At 51.8% G+C, this 13073-nt stretch overlaps 1 protein-coding gene across 2 annotated transcripts in view; it reads right to left on the bottom strand.

Annotated features, from left to right (window-relative positions):
• The window catches only part of ENG (endoglin), a 54815-nt gene that overhangs the window by 40095 nt on the left and 1647 nt on the right, over positions 1 to 13073 (bottom strand). The window lies entirely within an intron of this gene.

Here is a 13073-nt window from a genome sequence, read left to right as displayed (position 1 = left end):
GCCATTCAAAAAAACAAAATAGAAAATCTAAGTTACTGGAATGTACGTGGAATCCTCATTGTAAGGGGCAAGTTAGATACCTGATCCTGCAAGCAGATTTTACTTACTCCCGCTGACTGCAATGCAGCTGATTGGGGAATTGTCCCATTGAAGGCAATGGGACTTCTGAAGCCGAAAGGTGCTACTCGGTGTGAGTAACGCTATCAGAATATGCCCCCCGGCTCTGTTTGGCAGAAGCTGAGACTAGAACTGGCCAAACCTCAGGAAAATAAAAACACAAAAATGTTGAGGAAAATAAACATAAATAAAATAAAAAGGAGTACTTGTGGCACCTTAGAGACTAACCAATTTATTTGAGCATGAGCTTTCGTGAGCTCACGAAAGCTCATGCTCAAATAAATTGGTTAGTCGCTAAGGTGCCACAAGTACTCCTTTTCTTTTTGCGAATACAGACTAACACGGCTGTTACTCTGAAATAAATAAAATACATATTTTTTGTGTGGCTATTTTGCACTGACCTCGGAAAAATTTCATCCTGCTAGAGCTGAGACCCGGAGAACTGGGTGAGGACATGGCGAGACACCTCATCTCACACAGACCACCTGAGCTGGATTCAGACCAGCAATGGCCTAGGGGTATTCGGTTCCATATCCCGCAGGAACAAGTCCCCAGCTCATGACACTTTATGACTGAGCCCTTGCTGCTGCTGAAGGGCAGGCATTGCCCCTGCTCTGGATGAAGGGGGAGCAGGGAATTACAGTAGGAGCTGGCTAGTTTCCCCTTTCTGCATCCTGAGGGTCTCACTGATATTAAGAAGGTGAGGTGCAGGTGGGGAGAGAAGAGGCTCCGTGGCTACAGCACGTCGAGAATGACGGTCAGGTTGACAACTCTCTGTCCACCTGTGTGAACGGCCAAGGCAGGGAGGGACAGGAGCTGCCAGTGCTATGGTGGTGAGACCCCTTTCCTACAGGTAATCAATGAAGACAAGGCAAAGGAAGAAAATATACTAATTAAATTGTGTGTGTGTGTGTGCGTGCGTGAGAGACGGACAGACAGACCGATGGCTTTCACTGGAGGGATCAGAATTGTTCAGTTGTGTGTCAGAGGCCCTATACAGCTAACAGCTAATGGAGATTCTACTTTGGCACACAGGACTATCCGTGCAAGATCTGATGTCCCAGCTGCTTCTGTTAAGTTCCTAGTGGCCCTAGCATTCAGCACTGCAACAGCTGTGAAGCCTTAGGTGCCTATAGATGTTTTACAACACATCCTAAGGTAACAAAGGATTCACTAGGGTGGTGGTAGTGAACTGTGACACACCATGAGCCCTTCCTTAAAGGGAGCTCAATATCCTTTGACAAACCTCCTGAGTCCGATACACAGAGGGTGGGAGAATGAGCCTGAAGCAGAGGGGGTGAATCGGGGTCCAGCAGCTGGGCCTGGCTGCCCCCTCAGGGTAATGTTTTCCTTGGAGATGGCCAGCCACTGAAAGGATTTCCATCACTTCCCTCTGGGGACTGACGCTTACCAGTGGCTCCAGACAACTGCATGCAAGCAGAGGCGTCTGGAGGCAGTGGAGCTGGGCCGGATGCTAGGCCCGGATTGTCCAGACGCCCTGACGTTGAAGGGGGAGAAGGGTGGATGACTGGACGATGCTATCTACAGCTCCAGTGAGTGACAGGAAATGGAAAGCCCAAGGAATGGGAATGGAAATTTACACAAAAGTGTCAGCAGTGCTGAATGAAAGGAGGATGGAGAGCAGGAGAAGGGGAGATGGAGGAGGAGAACGTGTGGTGGGGGGGAGGAAGGCGCAGGGAAGATGCAAGGTCAGGGCGCTGGTCTTATGCAAATGACAATCCCTTAATTTGCATATCTGATGAACACACATTCCCTTTTACAGAAAGAACAGAAGTGTCCCATTTCCCAGAATTCAAGCCCGCAGCAGGGAATGAGCTGTAGGAACATAGGGCTGGCCGTGCTCCGCCCTGGCTGGTGCCCGGGAAACTCCGGCTGAGCCGAGACTCGACTCTGCCCCGGTTGTTCCCTGTCCTAGGCTGGGTGGGGACCAAGGTTGGGGTGCTGACACCTGCTGCTTGTCCTGGAGAGGGAGGGGGACCTGGCTGCTCCCAGCTGTCTGCTAAGAGCTGCTATGGCTGGGTTGCTGTGGCCGCTCCTAGCCCCTAATTTCCTGCTGGGGGGCTTCGGGCTGCTGCTCCTGGGGATGGGACAGAAGCCTTTGGCCCAGGCTGCCATTCTCTGGCTTGCAGTATGGGGGCTCTCAGCAGCTCCCTGGCTGGCTGGGCTGGGGACGGGAGCCCTGGCCGCAGCTCCTGGCAGGAGGGTAGCTCTGGGCTCTTGGGTAGCATCCTTGGCTCTAACCAAGAGATCCCACCTACAGCAGCCCTAAGCCCAGAGATGCAGTCTTGAGCATCCACTCAGGGGACTGAAGCACTTAGGCTGGATCACTGCAGGGAGCTGCTGAACCCAGGGGCCTCCCCATCCCAGCCCCCAGGGATCCTGGACTGGCCACAGTAGGAGGGAAGTGTATTGGTAAGCCCTAGGCTGACATCTGCAAAGCCACCGAGGGATTTGCACTCTCAGATCCCACTAAAGCCAACCTCCATCTCAGCCACTTCCCCAAGGCCCCAGGCTGGGACATGGCTGTGTGTAGCTCATCCCATGTCAGACACAGTCAGGCTGTGGGGGAATGGGGGAGAGGAGTTGGTCTCAATGCAATGAATACAGCAAGCAACACTCCGGCTACTATGCGAGCCGGAGGCCCCCACTCCTGTGGTCTAGTCCCTCAGAATGTTAGTAATAGTAGTGAGCCCTGTGACAGCAGTTCACCGCTTCCCCCATTAGCCACCAAGGGGCATACTTTGTGCTCACCATCCCTTCCCTTCAGAGCTTCCCTGAAGCTGCAAGCTCAAGGTGGGTCCCCACTGCTCTGCCCTTCCTCCAGCCTTTGGTTTTTTGAGTGGCCCTCAGCACTGGCACCTGCCCCGGCTTCTGGTCAGAGCTCCCCCAAATCAACAGAAACATGACACTGATGGGATCTACTGGGTAACACTCCATGGCAGCGATACTCAGACCTCAGAGGTTCAGGAGCCAAATTAGCGACCAACAGTACCCAAAAGAGCACCAGTCGTGTGAGTTCATAGTTTCATTTAGTACATTTCATTTAGTAAATATGACAGGACTAGTCATATTTAAACCGTATAACAGGAAAATGTTTACAGACGCTCCCTGTGTTACGCAAACCTGACGTACGCAAATCCGCACATATGGAAAAAGTTCCATAAACTAGAAATAGGAGCGTTGCGGGTTTTTTGCGTAATGGTCGGAGATACGTTTCCAACTTACGCAAAATTTGTGTTACGCAAGGCGTTCCAGTCAAGTTCAAGTTCAAGTCGGAGGGCGTCACGTATGTGCATATATATAATTCTCGCAGCAAATAAGTTAATAACAGTGTAAGTTGATAACTTAATTGGTTAATAACATAGTAAAAGGATCCTGATTGGTTAATAACTTAGATTGGTTAATAATTAAATCTCACAGTGTTTTAATATCATGTGCTGCAAAAAGCCGCAGGAGACACATTCAAGAGCCACTTGTGGCACGTGAGCAGCAGTCTGAGTTTCGCTGCTCTAGGGTCTGTGTTGTGGCCAGGAGCTCAGATGAGATGATCATAATGGTCCCTTCTGGCCTTAGGATCCTTTCTTGATCCTTTCATTGCTTGTTCACAGCGGCTTGTTAATTTCACCCTGCTGTTGGGCAGAGCTGTCTGTCTTTAGACTGGGACGCCTAGTCCTGCTTCCCTTTACGCTCTGTTCCCCTTCGGACAGTTTGCTTCATGCGCATCCGAACTAGGAAATATCCTAGGTAAATCCATGCACACGCTTTCAAATGACAGCTTACGTGCTGCCGAAACTGGTAGCTTCACCCCTGCCGTCCCGCAACACCACACCACACCCACGCGTCGAAGAAATCTTCCTCTGGTAAAGATTTTTCAAGCCCTGCTAATGAGCTCGGCCAGTGTCAAAACCCAGTTTCCTGCACCCAGTCTGCAGAAGATGCGACTGCAACTGTGACTCACGCAGAGTGACAGCTGAAAAGATGGGGGTGGGGAGAAGAGAAGTCAAACAAGGAGAAGGCAAATTGCAAAGCCGCCCTTGCACTAGGGTCACAGACCAGGCCTCGTCCAGGACGCTGCGTCCACTGCCCACCTATTGTCCTGCACTTCCTCGACACACCAACTAGACCAGCCATGCAGTCAGCAGCATCAGGAGGAAGATAAACAGAGGCTTATCTGGGTTCCACAGGCAGCCCACTCTTCCCTTCCAGCCCTACCCCAAGCAGCCAGTCGAGGGTAATTCAGCCAGGACTAGACACCGGACTCCTGCGGCTGCTCAGAACACTGCAGACAGGTCCCATCTGCGTAGAGCCTCATGGCCCTCGCACTGAGGGACTAGCACACAAAGGGGAAAGATTAGATCTCCGCGGCCCCCGGGAGCTGCTCAGAGACTGTTTCCAAGGAGAACGGCACCGATCACTTATGTAAGAGGGAGATTACCCAGCCGTCTGGCCTGGCTGTGAAGCCGCCCACCTACAGAGTGAGAGCTGGGCCACGCCGGCTGGGAGGAGCCAGCCACCCGGCGTCCTAGGCTGGCACAGCCAGCAGGGGAGACCTTTCACCTGGCAAGGCAGGAAAAGACAGGCCAAGGCTTCCCTCTGCCTCATCAGCTCTGAGCCCCCACTCATCAAAACATTGCCCAGCACACAAACCAGTCCATCAAATTCCCCATGTCACTCAGCGCCCCCACCCCCATTGCTACATCACGCTCCACGCCTGCGCCCAGCAACTCATTAGTATTAACTGGCGCCGTCCAGTGAAACACCTTCCCCCTACAATCCATCAGACCCTCCCTTCGGCGCCAACAGGGCACCCACTCCCTGCCCCCTTCCGTTCCATATATCACCCAACCCCCACGTGTGCTCCAGACCCCGGTTATATGCTACCAGAGACCCCCATCACCTAATGCCCTCACACATCAAACACCTCTGTCTCACTTAACCCTCCTCCTGCTCCCTCGGGCTGTGTACATCCGCATGTCCCCAGTTCATAGCACTGTCCCTGCCCTGGCCAACACCTCCCTCTTGCTGTGCTCCAGCTCCTTTATCAAGGGGCCTTCAGCACAGTGCTCCCGAGGCGGGACTCCTCCTCTGCCCCCAGATCATAGGGGGCCAGGAGTCCACCGTTCTCTCCACTGTCCCACCCTCTCATGGGGTGCAGATGCTAAGCCGAGAAGGGGAAACCTCATCTCTTGTAGGTGCTGCCAGAACAGGATTCATCATCCCGCAAGCAAGGCGTAAGGGCCTCTCCCTGCAGAGGGCTCAGGGCTGGCAGCGTTACACTCAGGCTCGGCAGCTCCCCATGCCTGCTCCGCATAAACACGGCTGGCTCCTCACCTCCCTGCCAGGCCCCACTGGTATTCCGTCAGGGGGGAAAGCAGCCTGGCTCCAGCATTATGTAATGATCAGATAACATCGCTCAGCTGGGCCCAGCCTGCAGGGCCCCGGGGGCATCAGATAAGAGAGGCTTTATTTTTGTACAAAAAAATCTTGTTCCAACTCCTTCCCTCCCATCCCCCCGCCCACCCCAGCGCAGAGGAGACCAGGGAGTTGGAAAGGCCCCGAGCGTCACCCTGTCTGCCCAGAGCATGGGCCTGGAGGGGGTGGGGTGGGGGAAGTCCTGTTTTCTGCAAGCAGATCAAGGAGACGCTAACCAAACAAGTGCAGAACAATGGAACAGACCCTGGGGTGCAGTGGCATGGAGGAAACCATATGTATAGGTGGGGGTGAGGGGGTGGGAAAGAATTCCCATACAGATACAGTGTAAGACCCTCAGTCCAGGGAGAACTGAATAGATCCAGGGATTGATAATGGGATTTGGAGCCTTTCACATCTAGGTTGATGGTTTTGAGTGGGGACTAACTGTCATGGCCAAGAAAAGCATCTTGGCTTGGCACACATGGAACGAGCTGGTGGGTCTCAATCCAGGAGCCCTGGCACAAGACCCTTCATATCACAAAACCCAACACCCCTTTTGGTTCTAACCAGCCCCTTGTTGGCTGTCTCAGCAGAGAGGGCATCAGCTCACCATTACAGGGCAGTGCCTGACAGGGGGCGGAGATGGGGGAGAAGGCTTCTTTGCTACTGCCATGGCAGGACCTTTCCTGGGGATGAGCCCAGAGCATCAGCCTCTAGGGCTTTCAGCAGCACTAAATCATTTAAAGACTGAATACGCACACAGAGCCCTGGCCCCACTCACTCAGACCTAGTGCGAATCACACCTGCGCTGGGCTGATACACCAGACACTGGGGAAGATTCTGGAGTTGTTGCTATTTCTGGCCTTTTAAGGGTTGGGAACTTTAGCAGTTTGCTCAGTGGGATCACTGGGAGTCCATTTGCATTTATTATTTACTTGTTTCCAAATCGGGCGCTTTCCCTTCTATGCCTTGGCCACTGTCCTCACTTGTTCAGCACAACAGGGGGATTTTGTAAGGCTAAACCTAAGGCCAGGAGACTTGATCCTGGGAGGATATACAGGTTTGTCAATTCTGCAGTGACACTAACAGCTGCTGTAATCGATTCTCATTTACAGGCTGAGAAAAACACAGCGACTGAATGACTGGTGAAAAGCCAACGGGATTCAGAACTCTTAGCTTTAATAACTGATGGGGCTGTTAGTAACTCAGAGAAGACATTCATTTAAAGTGTTTTTACACTGACTGTGTCAGCACTTAGCACCCTTCACTCCCCATGATTTAGTTAGCCAGAGTCGCTTGGGTCCTTCTGCTTTTCAGAGCTGATTTGTTACCGCTCCATCTTCCTGGACTGGCTGAGGAGGTGACGTGAACTTGTTCGAGGTCATGCAGTGGCTCTATGGGTTTAGAATGAGAATCCAGGGCTCTTTGCGGTGACCAATGGACCACACAGACCAACCTGCCACCTCTGCCAGTAGGAAATTCCACTGGGGATGTGACATCTGAAAGCTTCAAGGAGCAGATATTCAGCAGCAAGCTGGGCTAGTCAGCTCCAGGACGGACCCCCATGAAATCTGCAGCTTAGGCTGTGTGCTCACTCATCAACCCAGGAAGGTATTTTACTAGGTTAACTAACCACAGCCACTGCATGCTGCAGTGATGGAAATCCACAGGTCAATGGAGTAGGTGAGAGCTGTCTCGGACCATTTTCCTCTCCCATCGTGGCTAGAGAAACTATTCCCCCTAGAAAGAAAAGGAGTACTTGTGGCACCTTAGAGACTAACCAATTTATTTGAGCATGAGCTTTCGTGAGCTACAGCTCACTTCATCAGATCAGAAAGCTCATGCTCAAATAAATTGGTTAGTCTCTAAGGTGCCACAAGTACTCCTTTTCTTTTTGCGAATACAGACTAACACGGCTGTTACTCTGAAACCTATTCCTCCTAGGTGAGGGGAAATTGATTTCCCAGGAACCAGCCTGTTTCCGGGACTAAGCAAAGGGAATAACCCCTTTTCTTTTTGAGCCTTTCTACATCATTTCTGCTTGTCTGTTCCACCCTCTACACAATAACTGGGAGATCGCCGAGGTGCCTCGGGGTCATGGAGCCTCTTTATGGGCCTGGGATTTAAGGGAGACAATGCAGATTTTTGCCGCTGGAAATCCAGCACTAGTTCAGAACTACAACATGGATGATCACCGTCTCATAGACACCTCTCTCCTGGCCCCGCGTGTGAGGGAAGTGAGGCAGGATCTGCTGCCAAGCCTTTGTCCCATTGCCATGAACGGGATTCTGGTGATTCACTGTGGCTCATGCTGTCCAGGCTCCTGGTCCTGTGTTGTCACTGTTAAGTACAGCAGAGCCTTTCCCTGACCTCTTCTACACAGTCTGCAGGATGACATGAGGGCAGTGTAATCTGCCCCAGCTGCCATGCCAGGCAGAGCCAGGTAAACCCAGGCATATGAGGACCCTGAGGACAAACCTCCAGTCCCACTAAAAGCAGCACAAACGTTACCCAGCTCGCTTTTTGATGTCACTGGTGATGATGGATACAGTAATAGCTGGGTGAGCTCAGCACACCGGGACACAATCATATGATTCAGATCCTTTCTCTGAGCTGGAAAACAATGCCAGTAAATGGCCAGCAACACAATGGGATGCCAATTCAGAGCAGAGTGTGCGAACAGTGGTGGGTGTGATGCGCACATAGGACGGGTGAAGGCAGGGGTGGGGTTTAGGGAAGGGAGGTCTGGCTGAAAGGGGAGGCAGCTGACTGGCGTGGCCAGGGTGAAGGGCCTCAGGCTTTGGATCCCGATCATCCATTCACATAGCGCCTTTCACCCCATAGCACTTTACCAGCTCACAAACAAACGATACACGGCTCACTCCAACAGTCCCTGAAACACAGCCCCTTCTGGGGTGGGACATGGCAGCTGCGTCACAGCAGATACCAGCGCTCGACTGCAGTTTAGGACACAAAGCGAAAAATGCCCTTTTCAATGGAAAACGCAGATGGACTGTTAGGAAGACAGAACATTAAAACCCACCCTGAAATTCAATCTGGGATCAGCAAGGGTTGTCAGGGGCTACAGGTAGCTGAGTGCTGTCTCCTAGTGCTTCTCAAGCTATCTGATGTGGGGGACCTGCAATTTTTTTTTCCAATGTGCGCGCAGACCGGCAGCTGATGGCTCGCGGACCGGCACCGGTCCACGGACCACCACTTTGAGTAGCACTGTCCTAGGCCACAATTGTGGTGCTGGCCAAGGGAAGAGTGACACCTACTGCACCACCGACACCCACAGGGGAGCTCTGACCGGTCTCTCCGCTAAGCACTCACTCAGTCCAACACTGCTGAGCTCGGGCCAGACGGCAGGAGTGCAGCACAAGGGGCTACAGAGACGGCTAGATGGCAGCTGGGGAGCGTAGCTTTTCCCCCACTTGTTTGGGCAGCTTTTGAGATTTTCCATAACTAGGGCTTTTCACGTGTTTTTTCTACTTTGGAAGTGAAAACCAGAGTGAGGGACAGGGAATCACGGGGGGAGACAGATTTTCATTTTGCAGCTCTACTTAATGTCACTGGTTCAGGTAACTGAGCCTGTATCCCCCGCCACGGTCCCTCGAGGGCACCCACTTAAGGTTTCTGGCTCCCAGCTGTCACCTCTCTTGGGCACAGCTCCGGGCCTTGCACTGTGACATCCCCAGCAAGCCAGGCTGCCGAAAGACGAGTGCCTGCAGTTTGCTTTCTGTCCGAGGTTCTGACCAGCACCTTGCCTGCTGTTACAAGTTACCACTCAGCTCTTTCTGAGCCAGCCCAGCACCTTTATTCTTAAGGTAAAAGCAGTACAGAGAAAACGTGCAAAAAAACCAAAGTTCCTATACATGTGCTAACAGTTGACCTGAGGTCACCTGCAGCCTTAGGGGGACCTAACAAGCCAAAGTCTTTCCCACTCTTCTGCAAGGGCTGGGGCCCTTGGACAGAAGGTCCGGTCCGTTTGCTGGATCAGAAAGAAGACCTGAGCCTGTGCGAACCCAGCTCTTTATCCAAATGGCCTTGCTTTGTGGGATGGTGTCTGGAATCAGTCTCTGCTCTCTGGAGATGTTATAACCTGCGTGATTTGCCGTCATCATCTCCCACGGTTTGTGGTTCCTGGAAAAGCTGGGGGAGCCCTCCTCATGGGAGTTCAGTAAAATCCTTAGCTCACAGTGATACACAAACTTAATATAATACAGGCCCCAAAGACATTGCACAGGATGGCATCACCTGTCACACGGCGCCTGGCAGCTCCTACCCGGTTTGTAGATGATAAGGGCAGGAGAGGACATTGGATCATCCTGTGTGATCCCCCCGCCCACCATAAGCAGGGAATGCTCAGCTGGTCTCCTTCCTGGGCTGTGGCTGGGCAGTGCCACGCGTAGCAATGCCCAGCTCACCTCTACCTGCATACAGCGAAAGAGCTTCTCATCCCCGGGTGATTCTGTCACTCAGAGGGGTTGGTGTCAGACTCCTCATGCTTTCCAGGAGCAACGAGAAACACACACTGGCCTGCGGCTAATCCAAGAGCAGCCACTGAGCCAGCATGCCCATCCCCACCTGTCATTCAGCACAGGCCCAAAGGAGGCCCACAGGGAGGACAGCAGCTGCCACGTGGAACATCAATGGTAGCGTGAAAGGGACGATCCTCAGGGTGCCACCAAAGAGGACGAGGACCCTCTAGGGTTTTACTGAAGACATACTGAGCCAAATTTCCCCCAGGTGTAAACCCAGAGAAGGCGTAGGGTTCCACCAGGGATAGACTTGGCCCAATGAGGCTGTCTAGCCACAGTCCAGTCCCATTTGAACCAGATTATCCAGCCACATGGGAGTTCTCCATGAGAAGTCACTTTAACTAGATCCCCTCGCACTGTTGAGCTCAGTGCCATGATTAGCACAGTCCTTCCCCACCTGCAGGGATCACACAAGCTCTCGGGACGCACCTTCCCTTAGTGACTCATGATCACAGGCGCAGCTTCTCCCATTTTCTAGGAGCTGCCCTGTCACCACACTTCCATGATTGCTGTTCTGCAGATGAGTGTGCGCCCCGGGTCCTGAGATTCCACACTGCTCTCCCAGCCCCACTCATTACAGTGCAGCCAAAGCTTATGGTTTTATCACAAGTCCTGGGATATTTGGTTGGGCTTCTTAAAGCTCCAGCTTCTGGAGTCATGTGATTAGGTGAAAATCCCAGCTGTAATTTTTTAAAAGGTTGGTTCCACAGAAAAGCTTGAAAATGTGACTCAAATGCAGCCCGAAAGCTCAGAAACAAAAAGCAAATCCCCCTGCTCAAGACATTTACACATTTTCTAATAGCTTGTGATTTTTAAGCCATTCTGATGCTTGTTGGGTCTTGATGCATGATTTCTGAATGCAAGAGTGGGTTAAGCTGAGTCAGGGAAATTCCACCCTCATCCCTAGCTCCTGCTGAGTGGGAATCCTGCAGTTCGCCCAGTGGTGATCTCTCCTGAGCTGACCAAACTGCAGAAGATCCCCCTGAAAATGCTTCCATGCCTGCCAGTCCCTCTGGTTCTGTGGGCCAGGGCCCTGGGGCATACACATTTAAAAACCATCTGTACGCACTGTTAGCCCACGCAAGCCTGTATTCACACCCTACACACCACTGGAATAGTCTTGTACAAAATATGCCTTGGGAGGTATCATTCGAAAACTAGTAAGCCACTGGTCAATAATATCAACCTCATACATAGCAACCTTATGTGTAAAGTTCTGACATCCCCCTGTGTGATGTTGAAGACACATGTTCAAACCTGCACAGCCCTGACTAGGTGGAACTGGTCAAGCAGGCCCGGCTTAAACAAAGGGGTGTGTGTTTACCTCAGTTTACATATAAGCTGTAAACAGAGTCCCTTCAGACAGTGAGAGAGGGGAGAAAGACCACAGAGAAAATCTGCATTTCAGAAAAGAAACAGCATAACACCTCTTTCCTCCACCAGAGGCCCTGTCTCCTTGCTCCCAGCTAGAAAGAACCTTAACTAGGGGGCACGCTCAGGAAAATGCTTTTCAAAGGGTGACAGGACAACAAAAGCAAGAGGCAAAACACCTCCGGGTCTCCCTCCCTGCCCACCTCTCTCTAAGACAAGAGACGTTGGGCTTTGGGAGCAGATCCTGACCTGAGAGTTCGGTCAACAATGCTACTGGAAAGCTGTCGCAAGAATTTCACCTTGAACCACGTTCTAGTTTGTTACGTTTAGTACTAGGAAGCTTTTTGATCTTTATTTCTCTTGTAAGTGTTTCTGACTTTAATGCCTTATACTTGCACTCACTTAACACCTAGCTCCTTGTACTTCAGCAAACTTGTCTGACTCGCTAATCAAACCTAATCCAGTGTTGTGACCTGCATGGGTAACTCCTCTGAAGGCAGCAAGCTGCCGTGTGCTGATCTCCTTAGGGGGGCAAGGGACCGAATACATCTGGACTGTGCGGGAGGGGCCTAGACAGTGAAGAACACACGCCTTGGGGAGACGATTCGGGACTGGGCGTGTGTTGGGGTCACCCCACAGGCAGTACTCAAGGCTGCTAGAAGCCAGAGTGTGGCTGATGTGCCGCTGACAGGCTGCTGGGGTCACAGCTGCTGGACCAGGGCTGTGGATCTACACAGATACTCAGGACGTCAGGAGCCCAGCTTGGGAACTACAGCAGCAAAGTACTGTGAGGCACCCCAGGTTGCAGGTAGGGGTGACACAGCCCCTCACTGGTCTGAATTGCACCCTGGAATGTCATGACCATATTATCTCCACACCCACGATCCCCCTGGAAACCTGATTTTGGTTTAGAACCGATCTCCACGGCCAAGCCTGCCATGTTGTGGGACTGGGGTATAGCACAGTGCTGGCCTGGCTGTATGCACGAGATCACAGAGTGTTATAAACCAGCGTGGAATCAATGATGATTTTCACAGCCTGTCCCTACTACAAAGCTACCCTGCGCCTTGCTAGATATCCAGGTAGTCCGACCCTTCAGCAAAGCCACAGCTCCATCTCTGCTATCTGCTCTTCCAGTCTCATTCTCCAAGGGAGCTAACAACTTGTGCTCTCTCCCTGTAGCTCGTTTAGTTTCTTTGGTGTATATTTCTGTTCATTAACTCACAACATTTGTCCCTTTCAAATCCTTGCTCATCCTGAATTGTTCTTTCCTCTCCTACTGTTGCTTTACTCTTTGGCCTCGACACTTGCAAGATTTTATGAGGGTGAATAAACGCAGCTGGGGGATTTCCCAAGCATCTCACTTCTCCAGAGGAGGTTACTTTAGAGAGAGGATTTATCCCGATCCACGGAATTTGGCCAAATTCCCAATTTCTTTACAGTCTCAGTTTTCAAAGGCTCGTACGTTATTTTCATTTCCCCTTTTCCCTCTCCCCTCCCTGCGCTGCCTGGGACCTTTACAATCCCAAGCGAGACAAACAAGCTGGGGTTTGCACTTTTCTAACATTTGTTTCGAGTTTTCTCTTTCCTATTCCCAGCAACGCTTCAAGC

The sequence above is a fragment of the Lepidochelys kempii genome, chromosome 16 (assembly GCF_965140285.1).
Source record: "Lepidochelys kempii isolate rLepKem1 chromosome 16, rLepKem1.hap1, whole genome shotgun sequence".
Taxonomy (NCBI): Eukaryota; Metazoa; Chordata; order Testudines; family Cheloniidae; genus Lepidochelys; species Lepidochelys kempii.
The sequence above is the reverse complement of the archived record's forward strand: the minus strand, read 5'-3'. Positions and strand labels throughout refer to the sequence as shown.